At 35.9% G+C, this 16,503-nt stretch overlaps 1 protein-coding gene across 1 annotated transcript in view; it reads left to right on the top strand.

Annotated features, from left to right (window-relative positions):
• The first annotated feature begins 10,011 nt into the window (after window positions 1-10,011).
• The window catches only part of LOC107595241 (genetic suppressor element 1-like), an 82,314-nt gene continuing 75,822 nt past the window's right edge, over window positions 10,012-16,503 (top strand). The window contains exon 1 of the mRNA XM_016285593.1: window positions 10,012-10,132. The gene's annotated coding sequence lies outside the window, so the exon portion shown is untranslated. The remainder of the gene's footprint in view (window positions 10,133-16,503) is intronic.

A 16,503-nucleotide genomic window follows, 5' to 3' on the forward strand; every position in this document is an offset into this window, starting at 1 on the left:
TTCTGACTTGATATCTCACAATTTCAGCTTTTCTTCTCAGAATTGTGATTTTATTTCTCGCAATTGTGAGTTAACATCTGACAATTCTGTCTTTTTTCTTGCGATTTTTAGAATTTGTCAAAATTGTGAGATATAAGGTCAGGATTGCAAGGTAAAAGGTCCGAATTGTGAGAAAAATGACAGAATTGTGAGAAACGTATGATTCCAAAAATATAAAGTCACAATTACCTTTTTTTTTTTATCCCATGGCAGAAACAAGCTTCCATCGTTATATTATATTCACTAATCTTAATATTTCACAAGTCTTTCAACTGAAAAATTTAATCATAAGTATGGATTTAATGATTAACCGCGAGCCGGTTGAAAATCGATTCAAATATGTGACGATTCAAATCGGTTGAGATGCCAAACAAATCGCGATTAATTTAGGTGTAGGAGTTTATATGAATGTATGTCTGAGGGGAACTTACTGTCTTTAGAAAAGGTTAGATGGTTTTTTTTTTTCATCTTGCGTCTGTGTAATGCATATTAAAGTTCATAAGTGCAGCGCTGCTTTGTTTAGAGCGGAAACCAGGAACCGCTTTAAGCGCCACCTGCTGGCAGAGAGTGAATCTGCGTCTCGTTCAGCTCGTCTGCTGTTTCGGTTTTATGCAGATATTTTTTATGCATTTTTTCACAAAACTGAAGTCAAACCATTCTGTTTTTGCTTCAAATTTCGAAATTATAGAACCTAATTTAAATTAAAAACTGTTAATGTTGCATGTATGCAGCATCTTTGTTTGGATCATGATTAAAATGCAGTGGTTGCCTCTAATTTGAAATGGAAAGAGCACAGACAAAGCCTTAGTTTGTTCATATGAAGAGATTTTTTTAAATTTGTGTTACTTATTTGATTTGAGGCTTGTTTTAAAATTTCAATGTAGTTTTGTTATTTACATTTACATTAGCCTATATTTAAATTTTGTTATTTAGCAGACGCTTTTATCCAAAGCAACTTTCGAATGAGGACAATAGAAGCAATCAAAACCAACAAAAGAGCAATTATATGCAAGTGCTATATTAGTATATTATTATAGTTATATTTCAATTTCACAAAGAAACGTGCAGCATTTTGTCCAAGCAATAATAAAAGGACACATTTAATTGATCATTTATCTTAAATCTAATTTTGTAAAAAAAATAGTGAATCAAATCGAATCGTGAAATCAAAATCGTGAATCGAATCGTGAGTTGAGTGACTCGTTACATCCCTAATCATAAGTAAATAAATATGCATGTGGTTGCTGCAGCTGCATGCATTTTTATATGCGTTTGTGAGGGTGTTTATGTGTGTGTGAGAGAGGACTGGGAAATACTGTGTGTGTGTGTGTGTGTGTGTGTGTGTGTGTGTGATCTTCTCTCAGGGCGCAGTGGATATCCTGACATCCTGCTGTTATCTCTCTCTCTCTCTCTCTCTCTCTCTCTCTCTCTCTCATTCATGCGCTGAATGGGCTCACGACCGGGTTCCTGACCGCCGTTGCCACAGCGACCGTGTCAGACACATGCTACTTTCTCAATAATTACTCAACAAGGGAGAGAAGGTGAGTGGAGGGCTAGAGAACGGAGGGAAGAAAGGCAGAGGAGAGGATGAGAGGAAAGGCACTGCGGGCCATGAACCATTTGCACAGAATAGATTATTAAAAGAGAGATATGAATGGAAAGAAGAGAGATGAAGGGAGGAGAGGAAATGGAAATGACCATGTGCTTGTCTTGATATATTAATGTGTGTATGTTAAATCATATTACACACATTGTGCACAGGTGTAGGAGCAGTGCTTTTTTTCATGCATGTATGCATAATCTTATCATAAATGTGTTTATGATCTTATGCGTAGATCGTTAGGTCGTAGGACCAAACCTTCAAAATGTAAAAATACATGACAGCATCAATTCTGCTTAATTTTCCCATAAAATTAAAAATATTGTTATTTAATTCATTTAAAATATAAAAAGACTTTATTTCTATGTTAGGGTTAGGGTTAATAGTCACATTTATTTTTATTTGCATTTTATATTTATTTATAATTGTATTCAATTTATATTGATATTTATTTACATAATTGTATTTATTTTATAATTGATACATTTAAATGTATTGCATTGTATTTTTTTTAATTTCCTAATTTATTTCTTAATTGTATGATAATATTTAATGATAACATATGATAATGGGGAGTGACTTTCACTCATTCAGACATACTGTATCTTTTGAGGCCTGATTACAGCATTTGGATCGTAAAGTAGAAAAAATGGTTATGTGTTTACTTATTGTTCATATTTACATGCAATACCCAAGCATGCATTTTAGCAGATGTTGTGGACAGGACAATAATATTAACAGCAAGTCTGATTATGTCAAACTTTCAATGAAGCAAAATGCTGCAGGCCAATGTATAGATGTATAGATTTAAACAGCAAACCCATTGTCGGAAGAATAAAGGCATGAGGTGAATTCTATATGGAAACGTGATGCGTTCAAAAATACAACAGCACATATTATCAGAAATGAAGAGGAAGCTGTTTGAACTGGACGTTTTAAGTGTGAATAAAAAAAACAATATGCCCAAAATCAATGTCAAATGTATGTCAAAATAAGTATAATGAAGCTAAAATGAGAGACAATGTAAAAAAAAAAACAAGCAAATGTTTCACATTGACATAAGACTTTAAGCACAAAAATAACATGAAGTGTTGCAGTGACATTTTTATTTATTTAGTCAAAGAGGTTTTAAGATGGTGGATAAATTTGGAACGTTTGATATTATAAATATGGACTGGAACAGAAAAACTTTGATGTTGACTTTGCCTGAAAGTTTAAAATAGTTTTAAAGCATGAAGTCAGGCTTTTTTTCTTCACATTAGTCATATAGTTAGCATTAAGGGTTTAGATAGACAGATACACTGTAAAGACCTCCTCAGACCTTATCAAACCCATTAGATCTCATCTGACCACATCTGACAGACAGACAGATAGACAGAATAGTAACATCGTTTAAATTAGTTAAGAAATTATGATAAAAAACAGTTCTATATTATTTATTTTTTAAACCAGCAAATTTTCAAAACAGGAAAATTGTGGGAGAAACAGATACTTTCTTGCAGTCTTTTTCAGCAAGAAATAAATTTAAATAAGTCTATTTATTTTTATTTTAACTCTTACAAATCAATCAAAACTAATAATTACACATTGTTTTCCAGTTAAATTCCAATTCCTCTAAAAAATATTTGTATAAACTTTCTTACCTAAAGTTAAAGTAAAAAAATAGATACTTTGTATCTATTCTTCCAATAGATACATTGCTTATAGGTACTATTGCTGGTCCTGTTACTCATATTTCAGGTTCTGTGATGCTGGTTTTACATTATGCTATAACTCCGCAATCATCCATATTCTTAATCCATATTCTATACAAGTTGCAACTGATTTCAACTTTTTCTTTTTGCTAAATGAAGTTTACATTAAAACTTGAAAATAAAATCTTGATCACATTGTGTATTTAGGTTTTTAAAAGTTGCATTTAATGTACTTATCATTTATTAGCCAGAAGCAACCGTTTAAAGTTGAAACGTCTTAATGATGGATTTGTTTGTTGTTACAAACACACAACTTTTGGTTTCACAAGGCATTAATTGATGGACTGGAGAGGTGTGGATTACTTGTGGATTATTGTGATGTTTTTATCAGCTGTTTGGACTCTTGTTCTGACGGCACCCATTCACTGCAGAGGATCCACTGGTGAACAACTGATGGAATGCTAAATTTCACCAAATCTATTCTGATGAAGAAGCAAACTCATATTTATCTCGGATGGCCTGAGGGTGAGTACATTTCCAGTACATTTATATTTTTGGGTAAACTATTCCTTTAAAGAGCATTAGCTGATTAATTAACTAAACTAGCGAGAGTGTGTAAAGTGTGTTTATTTTTTCCACAGGGCCACTCCTATATGTAACAATATATGTATATTATAAACATAAGGTGTAAGGCCAAGATTTTGTGGATATATTGTAATTGTGAATATGTCCAGTATTGTATGTGTGTGTTTATAATGTGTGTGATCTGAGCTTTTTGGTGAGCAACAAGGTCAAAGCAGTGAGGTGCATAAATGCATTGTGGGATGCTGGGAGATTGTGTTCCAGCTGAGTAGAGATAAATCATGTCAGTTCCACACACACACACACTCTTAAAAGCAGCAGGAGCACATGTGCCGCCCCACCATCCATCCTTCCTATAGTCTCTCTTCATCTTCCTCCACTGTGTGTGTGTTTCACAGCTGCAGGTGCCTCGGTAATCAGTTAACTGTCATGCACACACAAACACACACACACACACACACACACACACACACACACACACACACACACACACACACACACACACACACACACACAGACAGAGAGACACAGAAACAGGCACAGATTAGGCTGCAGGTAGCATTTATACCACACACATAAAAGCATCCTCCTCTCCTCACCATTAGCACTGTGGTGTGTCATTTGATCACACATTAGACACACACATGCATACTAACTCAAGGATGCCCTGCAGGTGTGTGTGTGTGTGTGTGTGTGTGCGCCCAAAATCAGTTGGAAATGGAGGCTTATATGTGCCAGGTTGTAAACACTTCCTTATCTTGTCTTTCTGAGAGAGAGAGAGAGGGAGAGAGGGAGAGAGGGAGAGACACACACACACACACACACACACACACACACACAAACACACATGTTGTGTGTCCATGTTTTATGGGGATACTCTATAGGAGTAATGGTTTTTATACTGTACAAACTGTATGTGCTATTGCCCTACACCAACCCTACCCCTAAACCTACCCCTTACAGGAAACTTTGTGCATTTTTACTTTCTCAAAAAAACTCATTCTGTATGATTTCTAAGCTTGTTTCCTCATGGGGACCTCAAAAATGTCCCCACAAGGTCAAAATTTACTAGTATTACTATCCTTGTGGAGACATTTGGTCCCCATAACGTGATAAATACCAGGTACACACACACAAACACACACACACACACAATGGAATTTGCATCATCATTTTTACATCTTCATTTATTTTGCATAAATAACTGCATTATTTACTGTAGAGTGAGCTTGTTTTTTTCATATGGGATTCTATTGTTTAAGATTCATGAATCTAAGTCTTTAAATATAGTCTTTGTTAGAAATATTATTCTTATATAAAGTAAATGTGTAATATTTATTTTACAGACAAGAGTTTTGAGCAAATACTGGATGTTTTTTGCATTTATTGTGGTAGCAAATCTTGTATAGCCTACTCTAATTAATTCTGGTGGGCTATTATTTATTATGTTTGTATGTTTTTTATGTTATATTTGAAGAACAAGTTATATATAAGTTATATTTTATATTTATGTTGTATATCAGATTATATCTTTTAAATCATTATTTCATAAAATTTGATATAAATATATAAAAATTATTAGATTTATATATATAATTTAGTTATATCGTTTAATTATTTAAATTATTTCCTTACATTATATCATGTAATTAAACTATATGTTTTAAAATTATTTAAATTATATTTTACTTTAGATTTTAATTAAATGGTTTATTTTAAGTATTTAAATTATTATTTGTGTGTGTGTGTGTGTGTGTGTGTGCGCCCAAAATCAGTTGGAAATGGAGGCTTATATGTGCCAGGTTGTAAACACTTCCTTATCTTGTCTTTCTGAGAGAGAGAGAGAGGGAGAGAGGGAGAGAGGGAGAGACACACACACACACACACACACACACACACACATGTTGTGTGTCCATGTTTTATGGGGACATTCCATAGGCGTAATGGTTTTTATACTGTACAAACTGTATGTGCTATTGCCCTACACCAACCCTACCCCTAAACCTACCCCTTACAGGAAACTTTGTGCATTTTTACTTTCTCAAAAAAACTCATTCTGTATGATTTCTAAGCTTGTTTCCTCATGGGGACCTCAAAAATGTCCCCACAAGGTCAAAATTTACTAGTATTACTATCCTTGTGGAGACATTTGGTCCCCATAACGTGATAAATACCAGGTACACACACACAAACACACACACACACACAATGGAATTTGCATCATCATTTTTACATCTTCATTTATTTTGCATAAATAACTGCATTATTTACTGTAGAGTGAGCTTGTTTTTTTCATATGGGATTCTATTGTTTAAGATTCATGAATCTAAGTCTTTAAATATAGTCTTTGTTAGAAATATTATTCTTATATAAAGTAAATGTGTAATATTTATTTTACAGACAAGAGTTTTGAGCAAATACTGGATGTTTTTTGCATTTATTGTGGTAGCAAATCTTGTATAGCCTACTCTAATTAATTCTGGTGGGCTATTATTTATTATGTTTGTATGTTTTTTATGTTATATTTGAAGAACAAGTTATATATAAGTTATATTTTATATTTATGTTGTATATCAGATTATATCTTTTAAATCATTATTTCATAAAATTTGATATAAATATATAAAAATTATTAGATTTATATATATAATTTAGTTATATCGTTTAATTATTTAAATTATTTCCTTACATTATATCATGTAATTAAACTATATGTTTTAAAATTATTTAAATTATATTTTACTTTAGATTTTAATTAAATGGTTTATTTTAAGTATTTAAATTATTATTTGTGTGTGTGTGTGTGTGTGTGTGTGTGTACACACACTGTATTATAAATACACACACATATAATATGTTATTATATTATGTTGTGTTATAATATTTTTAAATTAATGCTGTGAATCGATTACGAATAAATATCGCAATAATCTCTCTCAGTAAACAGTCTCCAGTCAAATAAAGTGCTTCTGCTTTCGCCCAGAAACACACAGCGTCTCCCTGACATGGCTGCTTCAACACTAACTGCGGTTACTGAAACCACGCCTTCTTTCTTTGCGTGCAGATTTGGGCTGCATTACGCAAATATTTCCACATAGTGAGGTAGATATGTGGGGGCGTGTTAGGGGTGTGTGGCAGAGTCTTAACTTTGATAAAGAATATCTCTTTGGTTTTGAGACTTTAATCTTTGCAACTTCAGGGATCTTATCTATGCACAATCAGCTTGTAACACTCCAAAGAGAAAGGAAAACTTGAAATCGCACCATATGACCCCTTTAATCGCGAATTAATCGAGTGAGGTGATAATAACCACGCCTCCGGAAGCGAAAAAAGCTTCCGCTGCATTAATTAACCTTATTGCATTTTCCCTTAAAATCCCTAATAGTTTTTTCATCCTAAAATAAAATTTGAATAAAAGGTGATTGTTTACATTTTTGATGATTTTGTAATTTGTTTGTAATAGCTTTTTTTTTGCAACACTATAGTGAATCAAATTAAACGGCGGCAAACCGTATATAGAAGAATAGCCTCTAGCAGCCTATAGCGCAGAGATGTTTGTGTTTGTGAATGTACAACATTTACATGCAGCATTCCTTCGAGAACACACACACACACACACACACACACACACACACACAGCGCTATCTGTCTCGCCCGGCGTGACATGACCCCCGTCAGTAGGAGGTCCGTAACCCTTGACTGTGGCTCTGCCTCCGGGGCGGATCAGTGGAGCAGGTGCTGCTGTGAGTCTCTAAGCGCCGCCTTCACTCACTCCACTGCGGCTCACTCAGCGCTCTCGACCGCTGCGCTGCCGCCGGAGCACCGCCATGGATTTACTCCAGCTCTAAATACGTGGGAAACACGCTTTTCTTCTGTTTTAAGGTGAGTTCTCGCACGCGGGCTGTGATGAAGAGGCTCGGGCTGAAGTGTGCTCGGCTTTCGGCTGCGTTTGTTACGAGCTCATCGCTTGCCGGAAAACTGCGTGATGTGGGGCGCTTTGTTTTCATTCTCAGTCATTCGTGGTCCATCCTGCAAGTGTACAATTAGCTTTTTATTGATCATTTTTGTTTTCTTACTTTAACTATATTACAGTTGTTCTATTTGAGCCTGGAATACTGTCGTCTTCCGTGAAAGATAATGATTTTATTGGCTTTGTTATTAGAAATGATATGCTTGATGTGACCTTTGGCTTTCTATTGGGACTCATTCATATTCAAAACTGTTTAACAATCGTCTCTGAGTAAAATGTTGGATTTTCAGGCTGAGAGTAAGTGTTTGGGGTTAGATGACCTTCTGATATTCTGTCACCTCAAGGTTAATTTTCCATCCCTTCAGGATCTTGTTTAAATTAGGTTATTATCACAATATTTGATGTGAATTTGTCCAGAAAAAATGCTTCAAGATGGGCCTGAGCTCATAAAATGTAGAGAGAACTTACAGCGAAGTATTGCTCAAATATTGGTTACATTTATTAATGTTATAGGGTTTACTGCAAAATATAAAAACTAGGTCAATATATTGGCTAGACTGATTATTCTGCCAATTTTTAGTCAATTTGAGATTTACAGACAGCCTTGTCAATTAATAAGTATTTTATGAATTTTGGTAAAATAAGTATTTTGTGTGCATCTGATACTGGCCGTCAATCTTTGTAAATATCAGTATTGGCCAAAATAGCAAAACCCATTTTGTTAAACCATAGAAACTGTTGGTTTGGTCACATCCTGTCTGTTTTACACATGTGAAGTTTTCGTTTTTGAAGTCTCTTGTTTCCTCTTCTGGCTTTTTGCGTGGTCAAATAAATGTCAGTGTTCTGTGGAAAGTCATATGTACTCCGCAACCAGTCTAGATATACTTACTGGCAGAATGTGAGTTTGCATTATCCTGTCGCGCTGACTTGAAAAGATCATTTTTCAATAACTAACGGCTGAGGTTTTATTTGATTAGGTGCAAAACTGAAATGCGAGTTGTAGTTTGGGTTAAACTGGAAAGACTGGATGAGTTGGATGTTATGAAAAGGAGTAGTTATGAGAAGTTACTGTAATTACATGCTCAAAAGGCACAGATCAAGGCTTCATTAAGTCAGTAACAATTGCAATTGAAGTGACAGCAAATCGAATGGAAAAACTCCTAAAATCACAGTTTGAAAATACAAATGCCAAAGTGCAATGTAAGTAGCCTATACATGTTTTTACAATAAATATGAGCTGGTACTATGGCCCAGTATACTCAAATGGTTTGTTGTGAGTGTGGGTGGGGATGGAGGTGGGGGTTGCAGAAACTCCTCATTGACCATCTGACTCCATTAGACTCTTATTTGCTTATGACCAGCTCGATAACGGATATTTACATTCTTGAATGCTGATTTGACCAGGCAGTCTTTTGTTCTTTGACCTTTTTAAGCCTCTGAGTGTTGTAGGTTATGATACATAAAGGTATTTTATGTATAAAGCGTGAATTATTATTATGTGGCAGAGTCTTAACTTTGATAAAGAATATCTCTTTGGTTTTGAGACTTTAATCTTTGCAACTTCAGGGATCTTATCTATGCACAATCAGCTTGTAACACTCCAAAGAGAAAGGAAAACTTGAAATCGCACCATATGACCCCTTTAATCGCGAATTAATCGAGTGAGGTGATAATAACCACGCCTCCGGAAGCGAAAAAAGCTTCCGCTGCATTAATTAACCTTATTGCATTTTCCCTTAAAATCCCTAATAGTTTTTTCATCCTAAAATAAAATTTGAATAAAAGGTGATTGTTTACATTTTTGATGATTTTGTAATTTGTTTGTAATAGCTTTTTTTTTGCAACACTATAGTGAATCAAATTAAACGGCGGCAAACCGTATATAGAAGAATAGCCTCTAGCAGCCTATAGCGCAGAGATGTTTGTGTTTGTGAATGTACAACATTTACATGCAGCATTCCTTCGAGAACACACACACACACACACACACACACACACACACAGCGCTATCTGTCTCGCCCGGCGTGACATGACCCCCGTCAGTAGGAGGTCCGTAACCCTTGACTGTGGCTCTGCCTCCGGGGCGGATCAGTGGAGCAGGTGCTGCTGTGAGTCTCTAAGCGCCGCCTTCACTCACTCCACTGCGGCTCACTCAGCGCTCTCGACCGCTGCGCTGCCGCCGGAGCACCGCCATGGATTTACTCCAGCTCTAAATACGTGGGAAACACGCTTTTCTTCTGTTTTAAGGTGAGTTCTCGCACGCGGGCTGTGATGAAGAGGCTCGGGCTGAAGTGTGCTCGGCTTTCGGCTGCGTTTGTTACGAGCTCATCGCTTGCCGGAAAACTGCGTGATGTGGGGCGCTTTGTTTTCATTCTCAGTCATTCGTGGTCCATCCTGCAAGTGTACAATTAGCTTTTTATTGATCATTTTTGTTTTCTTACTTTAACTATATTACAGTTGTTCTATTTGAGCCTGGAATACTGTCGTCTTCCGTGAAAGATAATGATTTTATTGGCTTTGTTATTAGAAATGATATGCTTGATGTGACCTTTGGCTTTCTATTGGGACTCATTCATATTCAAAACTGTTTAACAATCGTCTCTGAGTAAAATGTTGGATTTTCAGGCTGAGAGTAAGTGTTTGGGGTTAGATGACCTTCTGATATTCTGTCACCTCAAGGTTAATTTTCCATCCCTTCAGGATCTTGTTTAAATTAGGTTATTATCACAATATTTGATGTGAATTTGTCCAGAAAAAATGCTTCAAGATGGGCCTGAGCTCATAAAATGTAGAGAGAACTTACAGCGAAGTATTGCTCAAATATTGGTTACATTTATTAATGTTATAGGGTTTACTGCAAAATATAAAAACTAGGTCAATATATTGGCTAGACTGATTATTCTGCCAATTTTTAGTCAATTTGAGATTTACAGACAGCCTTGTCAATTAATAAGTATTTTATGAATTTTGGTAAAATAAGTATTTTGTGTGCATCTGATACTGGCCGTCAATCTTTGTAAATATCAGTATTGGCCAAAATAGCAAAACCCATTTTGTTAAACCATAGAAACTGTTGGTTTGGTCACATCCTGTCTGTTTTACACATGTGAAGTTTTCGTTTTTGAAGTCTCTTGTTTCCTCTTCTGGCTTTTTGCGTGGTCAAATAAATGTCAGTGTTCTGTGGAAAGTCATATGTACTCCGCAACCAGTCTAGATATACTTACTGGCAGAATGTGAGTTTGCATTATCCTGTCGCGCTGACTTGAAAAGATCATTTTTCAATAACTAACGGCTGAGGTTTTATTTGATTAGGTGCAAAACTGAAATGCGAGTTGTAGTTTGGGTTAAACTGGAAAGACTGGATGAGTTGGATGTTATGAAAAGGAGTAGTTATGAGAAGTTACTGTAATTACATGCTCAAAAGGCACAGATCAAGGCTTCATTAAGTCAGTAACAATTGCAATTGAAGTGACAGCAAATCGAATGGAAAAACTCCTAAAATCACAGTTTGAAAATACAAATGCCAAAGTGCAATGTAAGTAGCCTATACATGTTTTTACAATAAATATGAGCTGGTACTATGGCCCAGTATACTCAAATGGTTTGTTGTGAGTGTGGGTGGGGATGGAGGTGGGGGTTGCAGAAACTCCTCATTGACCATCTGACTCCATTAGACTCTTATTTGCTTATGACCAGCTCGATAACGGATATTTACATTCTTGAATGCTGATTTGACCAGGCAGTCTTTTGTTCTTTGACCTTTTTAAGCCTCTGAGTGTTGTAGGTTATGATACATAAAGGTATTTTATGTATAAAGCGTGAATTATTATTATTATTTTTAATCAATCATGGTTGGGCACACAAACAGGTGTAAAATGTGCATTTAAAAATATTATTATATTTATGCATGTAGCAGTCATATTTATCCAAAGTGATTTACATTAGGGGAACATTTATCTTTTTTTTTTGCATAATATTTGGAAAAATAATATTATATTTTTATTTTAAAATGATTAGGAATGGATAAAGGTGATTTATCAGTCATGGCTGGGCGAACAAACAGGTATAAATGTGTGCATTCAAAATTATTATATTATATTATGTGTATTTAAAATGATATTATTTAGTTATTTTTTTGCATTTATACATTTAAAAGTCTTTTTCATCCAAAGTATATTAAAACAGAGGAACATAAACAATGTGGGATTATTTGTGCGTAATGTTTTGAAAAATAATTAGAATATTTTTATTTACAAATTGTTAAAAAAATGTATAAAGGCATTTTATGTATAAAGCATTTCTTGAAACGTCATGGTTGCGTAAACAAACAGGTGTAAAAATGTGCATATTATATATTATATTATAATAAATAATACATGTATAACATGTATGCATTTAGCAATAATTGTTATCTGAAGTGACTTACAGTACAGTAGAAGAACATAACCAATTTGTCATTATTTTTTGTGGATTATAATTATAATACTTTTATTTTTAAATAAGTAAAAAAAAAAGGGGTTTAAATTTAAATTACTTTTTAATTTATTTACAAAAAATATACACTTTATTGTGAGATTCAAGGCTGGAGTAGTGTTTTTTGATCATCTCTGGTTTTGTGATTGATTAACAGGGTGTTGAGGATGGATTATATAATGAAAACGCTTGTGCCAAGTGTGTGTGTGTGTGTGTGTGTGTAATCAGCAGTGCTAAACCCTCAGAGACAGACTTTATTGGGATTAGCTCAGATTTCTGCTGCTTCTTTAACTGATGTTGGTCAGCTGCTTTATGTATTTACACACACACACATCGGCTGTTTGCACTACAGTGGTCTTCGTTTTGGACATGTCTGTTGGGCTGAAGTGACAAAAGAACGTTGTGATTTTTTGGTACCTTAAAACTTAGGGAAAAAATGTTCCTGATTTATTAAAAGAGTTGGGAACAGAAAGTTAATGTGGTCTTAGAAGAACCACATGTAATAAGATACCATGAGAAAAGAGGGAGAGTGTGGTCAAAAGCCTGATCCAATGACCAAAATGAAAAGACAAGAGAACCCCCATCTTTTTCATCCTATTTTTGACCATGTGACATCATAAATGCTCCCTAGATATCCAAAATGACCAATCAGCACTGCGTACATAGTGACAGTGGTCATATTCCCAAAGCATAAACACTTACCCAGCATACTTTGATGTGTGTCAGCTGTTTTGGGGGCTTTGGAGATGCCAAGTGTCCCTTAGAGGGGACAGTATGGGATGTAATAAAAGCTTTCATTTTTTTGTTAGACTTTTCCTGCTTCTCAAACACAGACAAAGCTTTGGGTCCAGCTGATAAGAGTAGTTATGTTGTAATTGTTTACACGGTGTCAGAGAACACATGCTTCCTTAACTGCCAGGTAAAGCTCCAGTAAGTGTGAACTTGGTGCCTTAAAGGGGTCATATGATGCGATTTCAATTTTTCCTTTCTCTTTGGAGGGTTACAAGCTCTTGGTGCATAAAGAAGATCTGTAAAGTTGCAAAGACTAAAGTCTCAAATCCAAAGAGATATTCTTCATAAGAGTTAAGAGTCAGCCACGCCTTCCTAAAACGGCTCGTTCTAACACGCCCCCATGTCTACGTCACGATGTGGGAAGATTTGCATAACGCCGTATTGATTTGCATAACGCCATAATAGTATTGTTGTTGCCACCACCATGTCGTGAAGGCACTGTGTGATTCGTAGTGAAAGCGAAACTACTTTGTTTGGCCTTCCAAAAGAGGACGATATCTGCTTCACCATGCCTAGAGCTGATCCGTGCTGGTTGCTGAGGAAATACAACAACTTCGCACTGGGGATCACCGGATCAGCTTTCACTGTGGACGAAGCGGAGTCTAGTCCAGGGTCGTCACATGTGGTTGCCGCAAGCCCGCCGGATGCTCCTTCGTCGAATCCGCCGCCTCTGCTCACACTAGCCCTCCGGCCGTTCCTCACTTTATTCCCTGGCCTCTGCTCTCTCAAGGCCGCCGTGTGTGACGCTGTGTTTCGTTGTGAAAGCGAAACTACTTTGTTTGACCTTCCAAAAATAAACATGACTAGAAATCAGTGGTTAAGTTGTATTTACAACACTGTTCCAGAACAGTTCAACCCAAATATTCAGATGTGTGCAGCACATTTTATGGAGGACAGTTTCCTGATCCTGGGAGAGTAGACTACAATGACGGCTATTCTGACTCACAGACTGTAAGTACGTTTTTTATATTTAAAGAGTTTTTATATTTTATATTTTTTGGGCAGTGTAGAGTAGGGCTTGTTGTTTGTCATTTCTCTGATCACAAATGCAGACATGGTTTTATGTTTACGCTGCGCAATGCAATGCAACGCAACGCGTAAAAAGACAGTATAAGTCATTATAATCCATAATTATGTCCCCACTGGATGCAACAGATGCCTCGTTTATAATGGGTTTTCATGTTTTTGAATCATCGCTCCGGCTGGATAGGGCATCATCACAGTATGTTAAGGGGCGTAACATTTCTGTCAGACGCTTGAGGTATTCGGCCAATCACAACGCACTGGATAGCTGGCCAATCAGAGCACACCTCGCTTTTTCAGACCGATGAGCTTTGTAAAAATCAACGCGTTTCAGAAAGGCTGGGCATAGAGGAGAAACAATAATGTACAGTATGTGGAAAATAATGTGTTTTTTGGAGATGCTTGTGATTGCGTGAGACTTATTTTTTATTATGTATAACAAAATCATTTTAAGAATTCTTTTAATTTATTAATTTTTTAAGAAATTTGGTCTACTGATGTTGTAGAGAGGACCGTTCTAGACCCCCATGATCAAGGTCAATACATCTGACGTTTTTATGGCAAAGCAAGGCTAGTTCAGGTAGCAGAATATCATTTGTGTGACTCCCTAAAGCTTATGGTCATTTATAAACTATTTAACTCATGATATTTGTAAATAAAATACTTTCTACTTGAAAAATATATTTAAAAACATTTTAATTTGATTTTCAAATATTTGTGGACACTCTTTTTTTTGTTGTTGTTATTTTTGCCTACTGAGCGTCTATCTATGTTATAATGTTATAAGTAACTATGTTATAAGTAATTCACATGCTGAACATACCATGCCAAACCTAATAATTACACAGAAGCCAATGATTTAGATGTCCTGGAACTTGTTGCATTAACGCATTAACCATGAAACTTTATTGGTAATGCAAACCTTTTTTTATCATATCAGTGAGGGCTTTTTATAAATATCATAGTTATTAACTTCTGAACCATTGATGAAGAAGAGTAAATGCCTGTCTTTGTGGGGGAACTAGAGTTCTGTACTGTAGATTTGAAGGGTTGCTGATGATCTGCAGCATTTACAATTTAATGTGGTAACTTTGTGGTTCTGCGAATAGAAACTAGGGGTGCTCCGATCAGGATTTTTGAGGCCGATCACCGATCGCCGATTACAGAAAGCAGTATCTGCCGATCCGATCACCGATACTGATCTTTTTAAAGCCTTCTTTTTATCATGTAGAGTTATTTATGTGTATTATATATAGGGCTGGGCGATACAGCTAAAAAATGTATCAACGATATAATGTTTCATATCGTTCGGTATCGATAATTTTGGACTTTTTGTATAACCTTTTTTAAAACAGAGCAATAGAATTTGTTTTTATTTAACCACTGTATTTTTAAATTAACCCAATTTATTGAGACAAACAACAAATATTTTTTTGTTTTAACAGTCAAGCACACAATAAAAATTAAACAAATATCTAATTTCTAATGTTTTATATGCCGATTAAATAGGTCTTAAAGTCCCCCTGTAGTGAAAATCAAGGTTTTATGTTGTTTATTTGTCTATATCAGGGGTGGCGAACTCCGGTCCTGGAGAGCCGCAGAGCTCAGCTCCAACCCTAATTAAAACTCACCTGCCTGTAGCTTCCTAGTAACCCTTCAGGTCTTGATTATCTTGTTCAGGTGTGTTTGATTAGGGTTGAAGCAAAACTCTGCAGGGCTGCGGCTCTCCAGGACCGACGTTCGCCACCCCTGGTCTAGATGGTGTTTTTAATATGCCTTTAGACAAACCATGTGCCAATCTATTAATCAACACCATTGCTGAGTATTTTCTCCTTAAAACTGTAGTTTCCCAAAGGCTGACCCAGAAATACAGTTTGAAACAGCCCTCGGGTTGCTACGTCACAAACCAATAACCAATCACGTCAAGGGATCGATTCCTATCACTAGCATGCAAAATATACCAATACCAGCAGAAAACCAAAAATAAATTAAAGCAAAAAACCCATAAAGCTGTGGTTTAATGTGAATTTAGAACCGCTAACTTGCATTATAACCCGTGGCAACAGTGTAAAAGTAGCCCGGAGCCAGACGCACCTCTCCCGCAGCTGTGTCTGCACTTCACACGCGTACGCTCGTGGGCGCGAATTAACAATCACAAACGGCTGCATTCGGGTCTTCAAGGCATTTTAGGAGACAACATCGTCAAGTAAGTAACTTTAACTGTTACTGTATTCACTGTAGTTGTCCGCTAGTAAAAACATAGTTTTATCAGTCATTATCCGTGCATGCCATTGTTTTGCGTTTACTACAGTTCAGTGGATCAGGAGGCG

The sequence above is a fragment of the Sinocyclocheilus grahami genome, unplaced genomic scaffold (genome assembly GCF_001515645.1).
Source record: "Sinocyclocheilus grahami isolate Dianchi unplaced genomic scaffold, SAMN03320097.WGS_v1.1 scaffold199.1, whole genome shotgun sequence".
Taxonomy (NCBI): Eukaryota; Metazoa; Chordata; class Actinopteri; order Cypriniformes; family Cyprinidae; genus Sinocyclocheilus; species Sinocyclocheilus grahami.